Here is a 14101-nt window from a genome sequence, read left to right as displayed (position 1 = left end):
CACCATCAATAAATTTATGAGACTCAATAAGAACCAAAATTACAATAAATAGCCAGAGTCAAACACAAAACGAGCAAAAATTAATAAGAGCAGGGCTGATTACCCCCTTGTCTCCCAAAGACCAGAACACAATTTGTGCTTTACTGAAAACAAAATACGTTTGAAATGTTTTTACTTTTCTTACTTTCATAAATAAAAAAAATATTAAAACTTGAAGGGTTATGCCTAAAATCAGAATATGTCTATTAAACTGACAATCCATGTTCTGTTTTTTCTTCTTTTTTTAAAGCACAACCCATACTATGGCTGCTTATAGAAAGAAAATAGAAGAATTAATAGATATAAAATATTATTTTTTCCATGAAAAAGACTGTCAATAAAAAATAAACAAAAATTAATTTAAAAGGCTTTTCCCACAAAAAAAGTTTTTCAACGAAAAGTAGAGCTCCATTAAGCCAAAAATGAGCAAAAATAAAGAAAAATAATCTTCCAATCATAAAACTACCACAAATCAATAAATAAATGAAACACAAAAGGAACAAAAATTTCAAAAAATAGTAGTAAAGGGTGTCCTTAAGATCCGAGACAAATTGCCGTCACAGCCACATGCCCTTTTTCTAGGTCAATCAGAGAGCTAAAATACTAACGGAACATTTGCATAATCACCAATGATGAAAATCTGATGGGGAATTCTAATGTATCATAAGGGGAATTAAGAAACTAAAAGGCTTCTTTAGGATGAGAGATAAACTCTGGAATTATTATTTCGAAGCCTTTATAGTATAACTAGGACATCTTTAGATAATTTTCAGAAATTCAAACGAGAAACAGTAAGATTAATGACATTTGAATATATTTAACGCGAGACTGGTTTCCTAAAAATTTTAAATGTGTCAGTGCACAGTTACCAAAGCAAAGGAACCAACAGAGATTAATTGACATTTTAGGGGATTATTTGGGCGAAACAGATTGAGAAATTTTAGAGGATTATTTGAACGAAACAGATTGAGACATTTTAGAAGATTATTTAGGCGAAACAGATTGAGACATTTTAGGGGTCTAAGATAAACGAAAAGTACTAATATCTGTTGCTGTATATCACTGGCCTCTTTATTGTACATCTTCTGCATATCAGTAGTTTGATAAGCTGAAAACTTCTTTCATTAAAGATTGGCTTCCTGATTTTTCTTAATTTTTAATATTTTCCTCCCACACAAAAAAGAATATTCTTTTTCTTTGAATATTCTCGTTTATTTTATTGAAATTGTTTAATAATAATAAAGACTATCTGTTTATGGAGAATATTAAATCGGTTTCTTTTCGGTTATTATTGTGTTTAAACTTTAAATAAAATGAAAACTTTTATGTAGAGTGAAGATGTGTTTGTTCAGTTTTAGTAGCAAAAGTTTTTCAAAGCTTTTATGTTCTCGTCGGTTTCATTTAGTAATGAATTCTAGGATAAACGAAAGTACTAATTTCCGTTGCTGTATGTCACTGGAACTCTTTATTGTGCATCTTCTGCATATTAATAGTTTAAAAGCAGAAAGCTTCTTTCTTTAAAGATTGGCTTCCTGATTTTTCTTAATTTTGAATATTTTCGTCCCACATAAATAGAATATTCTTTTTCTTTGAATATTCTCGTTTATTTGATTGAAATTGTTTAATAATAATAAAGGCTATCTGTTTATAGAGAATATTAGATCGTTTTTTTTCGGTTATTACTGTGTTTAAACTTTAAATAAAATGAAAAATTTCATGTAGAATGAAGATGTGTTTGTTCAGTTTTAGTAGCAAAAAGTTTTTCAAAGCTTTTATGTTCTCGTTGGTTTCATTTAGTAATGAATTCTAGGATAAACGAAACGTACTAATTTCCGTTGCTGTATGTCACTGGAACTCTTTATTGTGCATCTTCTGCATATTAATAGTTTAAAAGCAGAAAGCTTCTTTCATTAAAGATTGGCTTCCTGATTTTTTCTTAATTTTGAATATTTTCGTCCGAACATAAATAGAATATTCTTTTTCTTTGAATATTCTCGTTTATTTGATTGAAATTGTTTAATAATAATAAAGGCTATCTGTTTATGGAGAATATTAAATCAGCTTGTTTCGGTTATTGTTGTGTTTAAACTTTAAATAAAATGAAAACCTTAATGTAGAGTGAAGATATGCTTGATTACTTTTAGTGGCAAAAGTTTTTCAAAGCTTTTTATGTTCTCGTCGGTTTCATTTAGCAATGATGTCTAGGATAAACAAAATTACTAATATCCGTTGCTGATAGTCACTGGACCTCTTTATTGTCCATCTTCTGTATATTAATAGTTTGAAAGCAGAAAGCTTCTTTCATTAAAGGCAATAGTTTTTGTGTGTGTGTAAGTTTTTGTGTGTGTGTAAGTATGTGTTTGAGTGTGTAATTTTTTGTGTTTGTCTGTATTTGTGAGTGTTTGTTCTAGTTTTTGTTCGTGTTAAAGTTTTTGTGTGTGTTTTTGATTTTGTGTGTGTGTGTGTTAGTTTTTTTGTGTGTGTGTTAGTTTTTGTGTGTGTGTATGTGTGTTTGTTTGTTTATGTTTGCTTGATTTCTTATAAGTTTTTGTGTGTGTGTAAGTTTTTTGTGTGTGTGTAAGTTTTTGTGTGTGTGTGTGTAAGTTTTTTTGTGTGTGTAAGTTTGTTTGTGTGTGTAAGTTTTTGTTTTTGTATGATTGTTTGTGTTTTGGTGTTAGTTTTTTCTTGTGTGTGTAAGTTTTTGTGTGTGTTTGTGTGTGTATGATTTGTTTGTTTTTAAGTTTTTGTATGGTTGTTAGTTTTTGTGTGTGTGTAAGTTTTTGTGTGTGTGTATGAGTTTGTGAGTTTTCAATCTTTATTGTGTGTGTAAGTTTTCGGTTCTTTGTGTAAAATTGATTGTTGGCTTGTAAGTTTATGTGTTGGTGTAAATTTGGATGGGTGTGTAATTTTCTTTTTGTTTGTTAGTTTTTGTGTGTGTGTATTATTCAGTGTGTGTGTGAGTTTTTTTGTGTGTGTAAGTTTTGTGTGTGTTGTTTATTTAGTGTGTGTGCGTATGAGTTGGTATGCGTTTTAATTTTTGTGAGTGGGTTTGTTGTTGTGTGTTCTTTTTAGTTTGTGTGTTTGTTAGTTTTTTTGCGTTTGTAATTTTGTGTGTGTGCTCAAGTTTTTGTGTGTTTGTAAATATTTGTGTGTGTTTAAGTTTTTGTGTGTGTGTAAGTTTTTGTGTGTGTGTAAGCTTTTGCTATTGTGTAAGTTGATTTGTGTGTGTGATAGTTTTTGTGTGTGTGTTTGTTTTTGTGCTTGTGTTTGTTTTTTTGTTTGTTTAAGTTTTTGTGTGTGTGTAAGTTTTTTGTGTATTTGTTTTTGTTGTTGTTTTTGGGTTAGTTTTTGTGTGTGGTTAAGTTTGTGTGTGTGTGTGTATTTGAGTGTGTTGTGGCTAGTGATTGAGTTTGTTTTTTTTTGTGTGATCGTGTAAGTTTTTGTGTGTGTGTGTAAGATTATTTTAGTGTTTGTAAGTTTTTTTGAGTTTTTGTAATAATGTGTGTGTGTGTGTGTAAGAGTTTTTTTGTGTGTAAGTTCGGTCGTGTTTGTAAGTTTTTGTGTGTGTAAGTTCTTGTTTGCTCTCTGAAGTTTTTGTGTGTGTGTAAGTGTTTTTTTTGTTTGGTTATGTGTTTGTTTCAGTTCTTTTGTTTTTGTAAGTTTTTTCGTCTGTCTAAGTTTTTTGTGTGTGTGATAGTTTTTGTGTGTGTGTAAGTTTTTGTGTGCGTGTGTAAGTTTTCTTTGTGTGTGTAATTTTGTGTGTGTGTGTAAGTTTCTTTGTGTGTGTGTAATTTTGTTTGTGTGTGTAAGTTTTTGTGTGTGTGTGTAAGTTTTTTGTGTGTGTATTTTTTTGTGTGTGTGTCATTTTTTGTGTGTTTTTTTGTTTTTGTGTGTGTGTGTGTATGTTTTTGTGTGTGTGTGTTTGTTTTTTGGTGTGTGTGTAAGTTTTTGTGTGTGTGTAAGTTTTTGTGTGTTTGTAAGTTTTTGTTTGTGATTAATTGTTTGTGTTTTATTAAGTTTTTGTGTGTGTGTAAGTTTTTGTGTTTTTTTAAGTTTTTGTATGTCTTTTAGTGGTTGTGTGCGTGTATAAGTTTTTGTGTGTGTGTAAGTTTTTTTGTGCTTGATTTTGTGTATTTTTGTTTTAGTTTTTGTTCGTGTTTTAGTTTTTGTGTGTGTGTAATTTTTTTTATTTTTCAGTTTTTTGTTTGTATGTTAGTTTTTGTGTTTTTTTGGGTTAGTTTTTGTGTGTGTTTGTTTGTGTGTGTGTGTTAGTTTTTGTGTGTGTTTTAGTTTTTTTGTGTGTGTTAGTTTTTGTGTGTGTGTAAGTGTATGTGTGTATGTGAGTTTTTGTGTGTGTGTAATTTTGTGTGTGTTTGTGTATTTTTTTTTTTTTGTTTTTAACGTTTTTGTGCATGTTTAAGTTTTTGTGTGTGTGTAAGATTGTTTGGTCTTCTGAGTTTTTTTGTATGTGTGTGTGTGTATTAGATTTTTTTTTTTTAAGTTTTTTGTGTGTATGCGTAAGTTTTTTCTCGTTTTTAATTTTTTTTGTGTGTGTTTGTTTTTGTGTGTGTGTTAGTTTTTGTGTGTGTGTGTAAGTTTTTGTTGTGTATGTAATTTTGTTTTTTTGTGCTTGTTTTTTTGTGTGTGTAAAATTTTTCTTTTTGGTAAGTTTTTGTGTGTGTGTAATTGTTTTTTGTGGGTTTATGTAAGTTTTATGGTTTGTGCTCGTTAATTTTTGTGTGTTTTAAAGTTTTTGTGTGTGTTTAATTTCTTTTTTGCGTGTATTATATAGGGTGCGCGCTAGTTTTTTTGTGATTTTATGTGTTAGCGTATGTTGAAGTTTTTGTGCGATGTTAAGTTTTTTTGGGTGTTAAAGTTTTTGTGCGTGTGTATGTTATTGTTTTTGTTTAAGTTTTTTTTGTGGGTTTAATTTTTTTTGCGTTTGTAATTTTGGGTGTGTTTTTTAGTTTTTGTGTGTGTGTGAGTTTTTGTGTGTTTGAGTAAGTTTTTGTGTGTATGTATGTTTTTGTTTGTGTGTGTGTAAGTTTTTGTATGTTTGTAAGTTTTTGTGTGTGTGTGTTTGTAAGTTTTTGTGTGTGTGTGTTTGTGTGTTTTATTCTTTCATAACCCATTCTTCATAATTGGCCTTAAAAAAAGAAGAAAAAATAGTTTGTTTTTCATGAAAAAAAATCGTGAGAGAAAAATATGTCATCATTAACAGTATGCACGAGAATTTTTTTAAAAACTTAAGTCGAAAGTTTAAGTCTATTACTCTGATATGATTTAGAAATGTAAAAAAAGTTGAAAAAAAGTTAAAAAAAAGGTAAAAAAAATGTTGGGGGGGGGGGTTGGAGGGTGGGTGGAGGGATAGGGGCTTAAGGGAGGGTAAAGCGATAGGAGGTCGGGCTCGGGGGAGGACGTGGGGCCCAAGTATCAGAAAAAATTGTTTACCTATTATGCGTATCAAATTAGCATTCTATGCATATTCTCATGGTGATGCCATATGAAAGCCGCGAAACATGTCACCTAACACCTATCAAACATCTAATTGATAAATCGAATGTGCTTGAACTTGTTCCAGTTCAATGGAATGAACCTGTTACGATATTGTGACGCTTAAAATCAGTTGGGCAATATCCCAGAAACAACTCATTGGATGTATTTCTAAAATCATAATATGTTCAATGGCTTGTTGGTTCCGTCAATTAACGTGTCGTTCTTTTACCTTAGGAAATCACGGGTCTCACGTTCGATTCCTACATCAAACACAAATTTCATAAAAATCAAATGTAAAAAATCGTATCATTGGAAAAGAAAAATATCATCATTAGAGTACAATAAAATTTCATCAATAAAAAAAAACTATTAAAATTAAAAAAAAATTAATTAATGTAATTTTGTAAATTATTTTAATTAAGTAAATTAATATAATATAGTAAATGAAATAATAATAAATTAATTTATTTAAATTAGTTCAAGGTTAAACATAAGTCTACCACACCTAACAAATTAAATTACAAAAAGAATTTCACAATTTCATACAAAGGAAACGTCACGCACTTTGAACAGAAACATCACGAATTTTCACGGTGGTTGAATTCCGGTCATTACACTGTCTGCTTGTATTGACGGGAGCACTGTCTGCTTGAAACTGTTATAGCTATATAGGGAGACACTCTGCTCGGAAATATTATAGCTATATAGGGAGACACCCCTCTCTCTATCGTTATACCTATATGGGGGGACAACCCTCTCTCTATCGTTATACCTTTACTACTTTTCTCTCCTTTGTTTTGTTTTTATCTTCTGGTAATTTGTTGTGCCTTTCTTTTTTTATACCTTCATCTGCTTTGACTTCCTTGGATTTTGTATCCTTTTCACTCCTTGATTTGGATTTGGTATGGCCTTCTTTATTTTCATTTTTCTTTTCTTTTTGCTTTAAGGCTGTTTTTGTTTCATCTTTATCTCTGTCTTTAGTTTTTTTAAACATTTTTTCAAAATTTTCATAATTGAATTCTGGCCTTGCTTTTGAAACATTCTATTTTCTCGTATTTTTTTTACCTCGACTTTCCTCATCTTTCTCCTCGTAATCAGTATATATTTGTTTCCTCCCATTTCTCTGGCTTCTTCGTTCACTTTCTGAATCACCACTGTGCTCATCCAACTCATATTTATCATTATTATTAACTACTTTTTTCTTTTCTGGAACCTTCTTTGCTGATATTTTACTTTTAGCAAGTTCGCGTTGATTATTGTGTATCTCCTCATAAGGTTTTTTGTCAGAGTCACTGTCTTCAGTGTCATAGTTCATGTAAGTCTGTTGCTGTTCCTTTTGTTTTCTTTCTATTGAATTTTGTTGTGAAGTTTTTCCTGGTCAAAGTTGCTCAAATGTGCTGTTTCTGCTGTTGTTGGCATAGGGACATGATCTTTTTCCTCGTAAGGATCGATATTACTAACATCTTCAATATGGTATGGTAATTCGTAGTCACATTCGCCTTTTACACAATCTCGGTCATAGCATGGTCCGTGTGAAAATAATGATTCCAATTTGCGTTGATAGCTAGGAAATTGCGACAAAAAGGATGAAGATCCTTGAACCTCACCTGAAACCGGAAAGTTCTGGTCCTGTCGAAGTAGAATAGATTTTTGTTCAAGCCGTAAAGATTCGATATTCTTACGTGCATCTTCAAGATACTGCAAAGAAAAACATTCATCCTTTAGTTGCTCATAGATGTCGGTCATAGCGTGGATTGCCTTAGCAACCTTTCGCCACTCTTCTATTTGTTCTTCTGCGGGGGCCAGTTGCCCATTCGCATAAAGAAACGAGAGGCATCATTCATTTGCTAATAATGTCAATTTTAGCTGAAATTCAGCAAGTGGATATATTGACTTTCGACGGTACAGATTATATTTTTTTTCATATTCATTTACATACCATTGAAATTGATTCTCGTTTGGAATGTTTTTGTTTCCACCCATGTACAGCTAAATTCCTTTTTTCAAAGTCTCTGAGGCCTCAAATGCTGCGTCAATATTGAAACGGGGGAAAATACCATCTCTTATGTATTCAAAGATGTCTCCCATAATATCTATGAAGTCGGCTAACAACGTCCAATCGGGTTTTCCCTCTTCTCTGGGGAGAACATTCTTGTATATATGGAGGGCTACTAGACACCACTCTACCAAAGATTTGCGTAGCTTCAGATGAGAGTGCTCACTTGAATACAATTTCTCTGTCTCAAGACTACTTGTAATTTTTCTATATTCATATGCATTAAAACGTAAAGATTTGGAATAATCCCATGTCAAGTTTTCTATGAGCAATGAATTTATCCATAAGCGTATTTGCATAGTCTTACATGTGTTACAATAATTTTCACTCTTAAATTGATCAATTACTAAAATTATGTAATTTTGAAATAAATACGTGATTCAAATTTATTTTGTTGAAAAAAGCTCATAAATACTTATGTATGTACAAACTTTAGAAACAAAAAATCTGAATTGCACGTAGATTACTTAGATTGTCCGTATATTCCACCTAACGAGGCCCAAATAATTGCGAAGTAACCGGGTTACGGAAGCCCAATTCCCGAGTAATAAAGCAAAACGAGAAATTATACCAGCAAAGTTGATTAGTCTCAAAGACCCGTAATATTACATTGAATCGAGTCCGTCTTGAAAAAGGGACTCAAATATATTGAGCTAGAAGCTTACTATTAAGTGCCTCCAGCTAAGGTCACTTTATAAATAACAATCTTGCCTCTATGGTTTTTTCTAACCTCTTGTTACAGAATCAGTACTTGTAGAAACTTAGAAGGATCATTCGATCAAAAAACTGAAATTCTTATTGCCTTCCTGAATTAGCTTCAAATACCGATTCTTCAAATACCGAAACAACCATTTGTGAATTTTAAGCTATCTTTTCAGAAAATGCATTGTGTACCGTATAGTCAGTTTATCAAGGTATTTATGTTTCTGTTTATTCATGAGATATTGCCGTTTCAAGATCGAGTAAGTCGTTTTACCCAAGATGAAGGTCCAAAGTGCAAGCTTTACGACGAAATAGTGATAAATGGCCTGGAGCACGAATTTTTCAATTGTAAATATAATGAAGGAATTGTGGATAAGTGTTTTAGTGCCTTAAGAGATCGTGGAGTAATTTGGAATACGGAGGAAGATAAGATAAGGTTGATTAAACTGAATGTAGAAATCCCTGGAAATGAGAGGAGAGCGAGCTGTGGTGTTGATTGTGATGAAACTATGTGAATATGTATGGAAAAGAAGGAAGAGGAGAAAAGAGATTGTGTTAAGAAGGTTTGGTTATGATTGCAGGAGAATGATAGCGCGTTTAAGTGAAACTGAAAGGTGGAAAGAATGAGTGGATGTTGAGTGGATGGAGTTGTTGGTTAAAGAGTTTATTGGAAAGATGTAGGTTATGTTTGAGGAGATATGTTGTGAGTGTGTGTTTCAGTGTAAGTAGAAATGGGTAAAACAGTGTTGCCAGTTTTTGTGATTTTGTTTTTGTTTTGTTTTTGGAGTTAAATAGTAGCCGAAATATAGTTGAAAGGGAAAAATTAAAAGATAAAATTGAAGAGCGGTATCATTATAACTTTCTTTGAGGTTTTTGTAATTTGTAAATAAGTTGGTGTATTTTTTGTAAAAGAAAGTTATACTGATAGATAATTTGGTTTATTTGTTTTATTATTATTAATTTAATTAGTTTATTTTGAATTTCTTTATTATTATTATTTGTTTTTATAGGAGACACGTAGGGTCACCATCCGGAAGAGTTTAGAGGTGTGGTAAGAAATAGCCACCGTATGAAGGGCTTCCTGTTGGGGGAGGACGCCCTTTTCCACGGGAATGGCAAATTTTTGTCTTTTTTTTGAAAGGTTTTTGGTAGAATATGGTGACTTGAAGTGTGTCCGGTTTGGCTACTATTTAATAAAAAAAAAGAGTAGGTGACGTATAAAGTTAAAATTAGATGTATTTTGAATTTAAAATTTGTCATCATTGAAAGGAGAGGAGGTGGGTTTAAGAAAAAAAAAATACCAATTCTTCCTCACTTGACAGTTGCTGTTTTTTTTCAAAACGTGTTATAAAATTTTCAGTTATGGGCTAGATTTCGTTCTTAACTAGAACGAACAGGTGCTGCTACCATGCTAAAACCGTGATTTGGAAGGGAACAGATTAAACAAAATTTAGTTTCTCGCAAAAAGTGCGTGGAATCGCTAAGATCTCTTTAGTTATGACTCTTTAAAATCCTTTATGCATGGTGTGGTGTGGAATTAAGGTCATTTCGATTTTTGATAACCTGGATGTTGTCTTTTGATTGATTTCAACATCCTCTTTTACGTTTCCAGAAATTTTAAGCTTTAAACCTACAGCTTTTTCCTGAGATTTTGAAGATATGCCCTTTAGACACCCTGGATGTATATAATATCTTTTGATTTGATTCAGCATCCCGCCCAATATTATCTGGAAACTTCATTTTAATATCTTCAGCTTCCTAAGATATTTCAGATATGTTTTGACAACCTAGATGTACGTAGTATCTTTTAATTTAGTTCAACATCCTCTTCACTATTCTCTGAAAGTCTTAACTATGAGGATATATAACCGTGAGGATATCTGAAAGTTTAACTTCAGATATCTTTTGACAACCTAGATGTACATAGCATCTTTTAATTTAGTTCAACATCCTCTTGAATATTCTCTGAAAGTTTTAACTTTATACCCATAGCCGGTCCTAATATATTGTAGATACACGCTTGTGACAATTTGAATCCGTAAAGCACCTTTTGATTTAGCTAAAAACCCCCTTAACATTCTCTTAAAGTTTTAACTTAATACACTTAGCTGTAATAACCTTACTGTTCCTGAAAATTTGGAGATATGCCTGGATGAGCATAGTATTTCTTAATTATTTCAATATCTCCATTAATATTCCATGGAAGTTTCAACGTAATACCCTTAGCCATTCCTGAGATACGAGTATTGTATATACGCCTTTTGAAAGCCTGGTTGTACATAGTGTCTTTTTTATTTAGTTCAATCTCTTCCCTTCAACATTATCTGAAACGTTGAACTTAATACCATTAACTGTTTCAATAAACTTGTTTCCCAATAAACCTTTATCTTTAAAATTAAACGAAATAATAGATACCATTTCTGAATGACCTGTGTTACCACAATGGATTCATGTTCTGCCTGGCAATACAGGACTCCGCTGCAGTAAGGTTTGGTGACAGGCTTGTCCCTATAGACGAACCAGAAACTGAAACGTCAATTCAACAGCCTAAGCGCCATCAATGATTTTATTTGCCAGCAACGATTTCTTTTATTTGACGGTTTTTTTCGCAACATTGTTTTTATATTTTCGGTCACTATGGGCTAAAGTTCATTCTTTACTAGGCAACCATGACATAAAGTTGTACAGTGTTCTGAACATGAAGCAACTTTTGTCAGGCTCGTAATTTTCCCCTTTGTAATTTCTACCCAAGTTCTTGGCTTTGTTGTATTTATTAAATCGCTGAAGTATTTCCGCTTCTGATCCTCTCAAATTTCATGGAAAAATCTGTGTTTGTTACCGTGAAGAATTTTGTGTATTTTCAACTTTAGAATTTTAGAAATCTATGTGCACTATATCATCTTGCCATTGGTTGGGCTCCCAGAAAATGAACTGTTTTAGGGTTTGTGGGGGGGGGGGAACTTTTAAGCAGAAAACCTATAAAAAAATATTCATAATATTAACCAATAATAAAACGTTGGCAATCAAAAATGTAAAGAAATTAATTTAGAAAACTATCATCCGAAAGAGATTTTTTCAAAGGAACGTAAAGAGCAACATCAAAACCCAAGACAGGCAGGAATAGAATTCCTTAACCATTCAAACTTTAGAAGACCAGAAACTATATCAAGGAATAAATGAAACCAAAAACGAACAGAAATTTGAACATACCATGCTAGGTGGCCTCGGTGAGCACATGGCCTGACAGATTCCTATGACCCCCCCCCCCGCCCGAAAAAAACTTTAACAAAAGTAAAAAAAAAATGAACTAATAGTCACGGCAATTTCGTTTCATGCATCACCTATAGTCTTTTCGATGCATGCAGTTCTTGTCACGTACAAGTAATCACATCAAACATAAGGAAAACAGATGCTGCTATTGAAAAATAAATACATCTTAAAACGACCAGGGATTAAAATAAATAATCAATTCAAACTTAAAACAATCATAAATAACTAAAAAAAGAATAGGGCTACTGCCCCCTCCAGCCCCTAGCCCTCTAAAGACTAAAGACTGCTAAGCCATTCTCGCTTTACTCGTGCACATTTATTACATCATACCACAGTTTAAGCCTCTTGAAACTAAGAAAAGAGGAACAAACACATCGTCAAACACAGGAACAAAAATATTAAAAAAAGCATAGCACATGAGAATGTAGCGAAACATGAAGGAAGAGGAAAAAGGAACGGACTCAAGAAAAAACGCAGGAACAACAACAGGGAAAGAGGCGCGAACACAGTCATCGCATCATGTTGCTATTAATGAACAACGTAATTGAGCTCCTAGTTTTATGATAGTAACGCCTGTTGATAGCTCATGGGTTTAGCTACATTTTATATCATCGATTGCATAACTTTGAGTCTTTCATATTAAGTTGGCTGGCTTGAGCTGTCTAAGTTTAGTCATCTGGGTTGAGGGTCAATTTGCAGTTTTCTATAATGAGTAGACTGATTTGAAAATCTAATCCTTTGAGTTGTTCCGGGTTTATTTGGCCATATTGAGCTAAACACCTTGAATCTTCTGTAACAAATAGCAGGGGCGCAGAAAAAGGGTATTTTTGGGTTAACCCCCTCCCAAAGGTTGTTTTCCTTGTTGTGCAATGCTGTTGGAAAGTAAAGCTCATGTCCTGAAAAATTACTAAAGTATACAATAAAAAATTGGAAAGGCGCGAGGGAAATCTTTTGAGATAATGAAAAGGCAAACTACCACACTAATTCCCTACAAAAGGCAGGAATTTTATTGCCAAAGATAGAAGAGATTCCAAGGAATGAAAAGCCAAGGACTTGTGCTTCAAGTAAATGAAAGGCTTAGTTTCTTCAAAGTGTAATTGGAAGATGTGACTTTTTAGTGAGCCTCTTTATAATCGAGTATGTGTTTTCTCTTACTTTGCCAGTAAGTTTATACTTGCAAACAGAAAAATTCTTTACCTTTCTGCCGCCATAAAGTTTGCAATAACTGCAAAAAGAAGTTAAAAGAGGCCGGACATGATGCAAGTGTCAGATATGGGTCGCTAGAGAAATCTAGCGACCGAAATGAAAATTTGGACATCCCTCTTTTGAGATCAAGAGCAATAAGGCACAAAAAATGAGACAAAATGTTCCAGCCGTCTCAGTTGAGGATTACATCAAGCAGTAACAATTTATTCTTTTCGTCAAAAACTCTATCCATGATTTTGCCCAAAGGTTTTAATAGCAACAGAACATATTATCGTCTTTTCAGTGTCTGTTAAGAACCTGTCTATAAGAAAGTGTGAATCAAAACTTTTCCAAAGTTAGCAAGGTGGCGGAATTTTAAAACCTTGAAATTTGAGGCGCACAAATTTCAACAAAAAAAAAGACAAAAAGACTGCTCTTGAGACTTTGCATAATTGCAATGTTGCCCTTGTACCCGCGATAAATGTATCACATTGTATCTTATCAAAACTCCCAGTAACTGCTAGTACGCCTGAACGGCGTACAAGTAGTAACTTCATTGAAATTGCTTCATTGAAGCTGTTAAAGACCTAATTGAGAATCCAAACTAACAAAGAACGGCTAAATGGTCTGGCAATTATATAAATAGAGGAACAAATCAAAATCCCTGAAGGTGAAGTACTCGATGAAGTCTCTAAAACATCATAAAGACTCAATATTTCTTTGTAAAAGAAAATTTCTTTTGTAAAAGAACTTTTCTGGTCCATTTCCATCTTCTTTTGCCTTAAAACTGTCCTTTCTCAATTTGTTGCTGCAAATTTAAATTGTATGTAAAATGCAAATTTCCTCAATGTGGCGTCAGGTCCTAATAATACATCAGTAGAGCAAAAGACATAGGTACACACGCATTAGGTCTAGGTAGGTTGTCTCTACCTACTCTGAAATTAGTTCTCCCCCCAGAAGACTTTTCTGCTTGCGCCCCTAATATGTAGGCTTGGTTGAATATATTTTTTGTGGTAAAACTAAAGTCAGTTATTTGATACCCGATCGGGTCTATTTTTTAATTTAAAGTCTGGGCCATGTAGCTTGCCGCATTTGGTACCCAAGTATCCGATATTGGATATGCCGATGGCTATTTTCCGTCATCGGGAAACTCAATATAATAGATGAGAAAAGATGATAGTCAATACACATAGAAAAGGCACTGGAGGGATCATTACTTTCTAAAACCATAATGATCAGCAAACATATATCAATAATACAGATGAAAGAAAACAGGGAACAAATCTTCGTTGATGTACTACCTCCACGCCCTTCCATCCAGTAGCCAAAATTGAAGCGTTTTAAGATTTCTTT

Source organism: Artemia sp. Qi Xiang Cuo, chromosome 13 (assembly GCF_049724085.1).
Source record: "Artemia sp. Qi Xiang Cuo chromosome 13, ASM4972408v1, whole genome shotgun sequence".
In the NCBI taxonomy this organism is placed as follows: domain Eukaryota; kingdom Metazoa; phylum Arthropoda; class Branchiopoda; order Anostraca; family Artemiidae; genus Artemia; species Artemia sp. Qi Xiang Cuo.
This window is presented reverse-complemented; position numbering follows the sequence as displayed.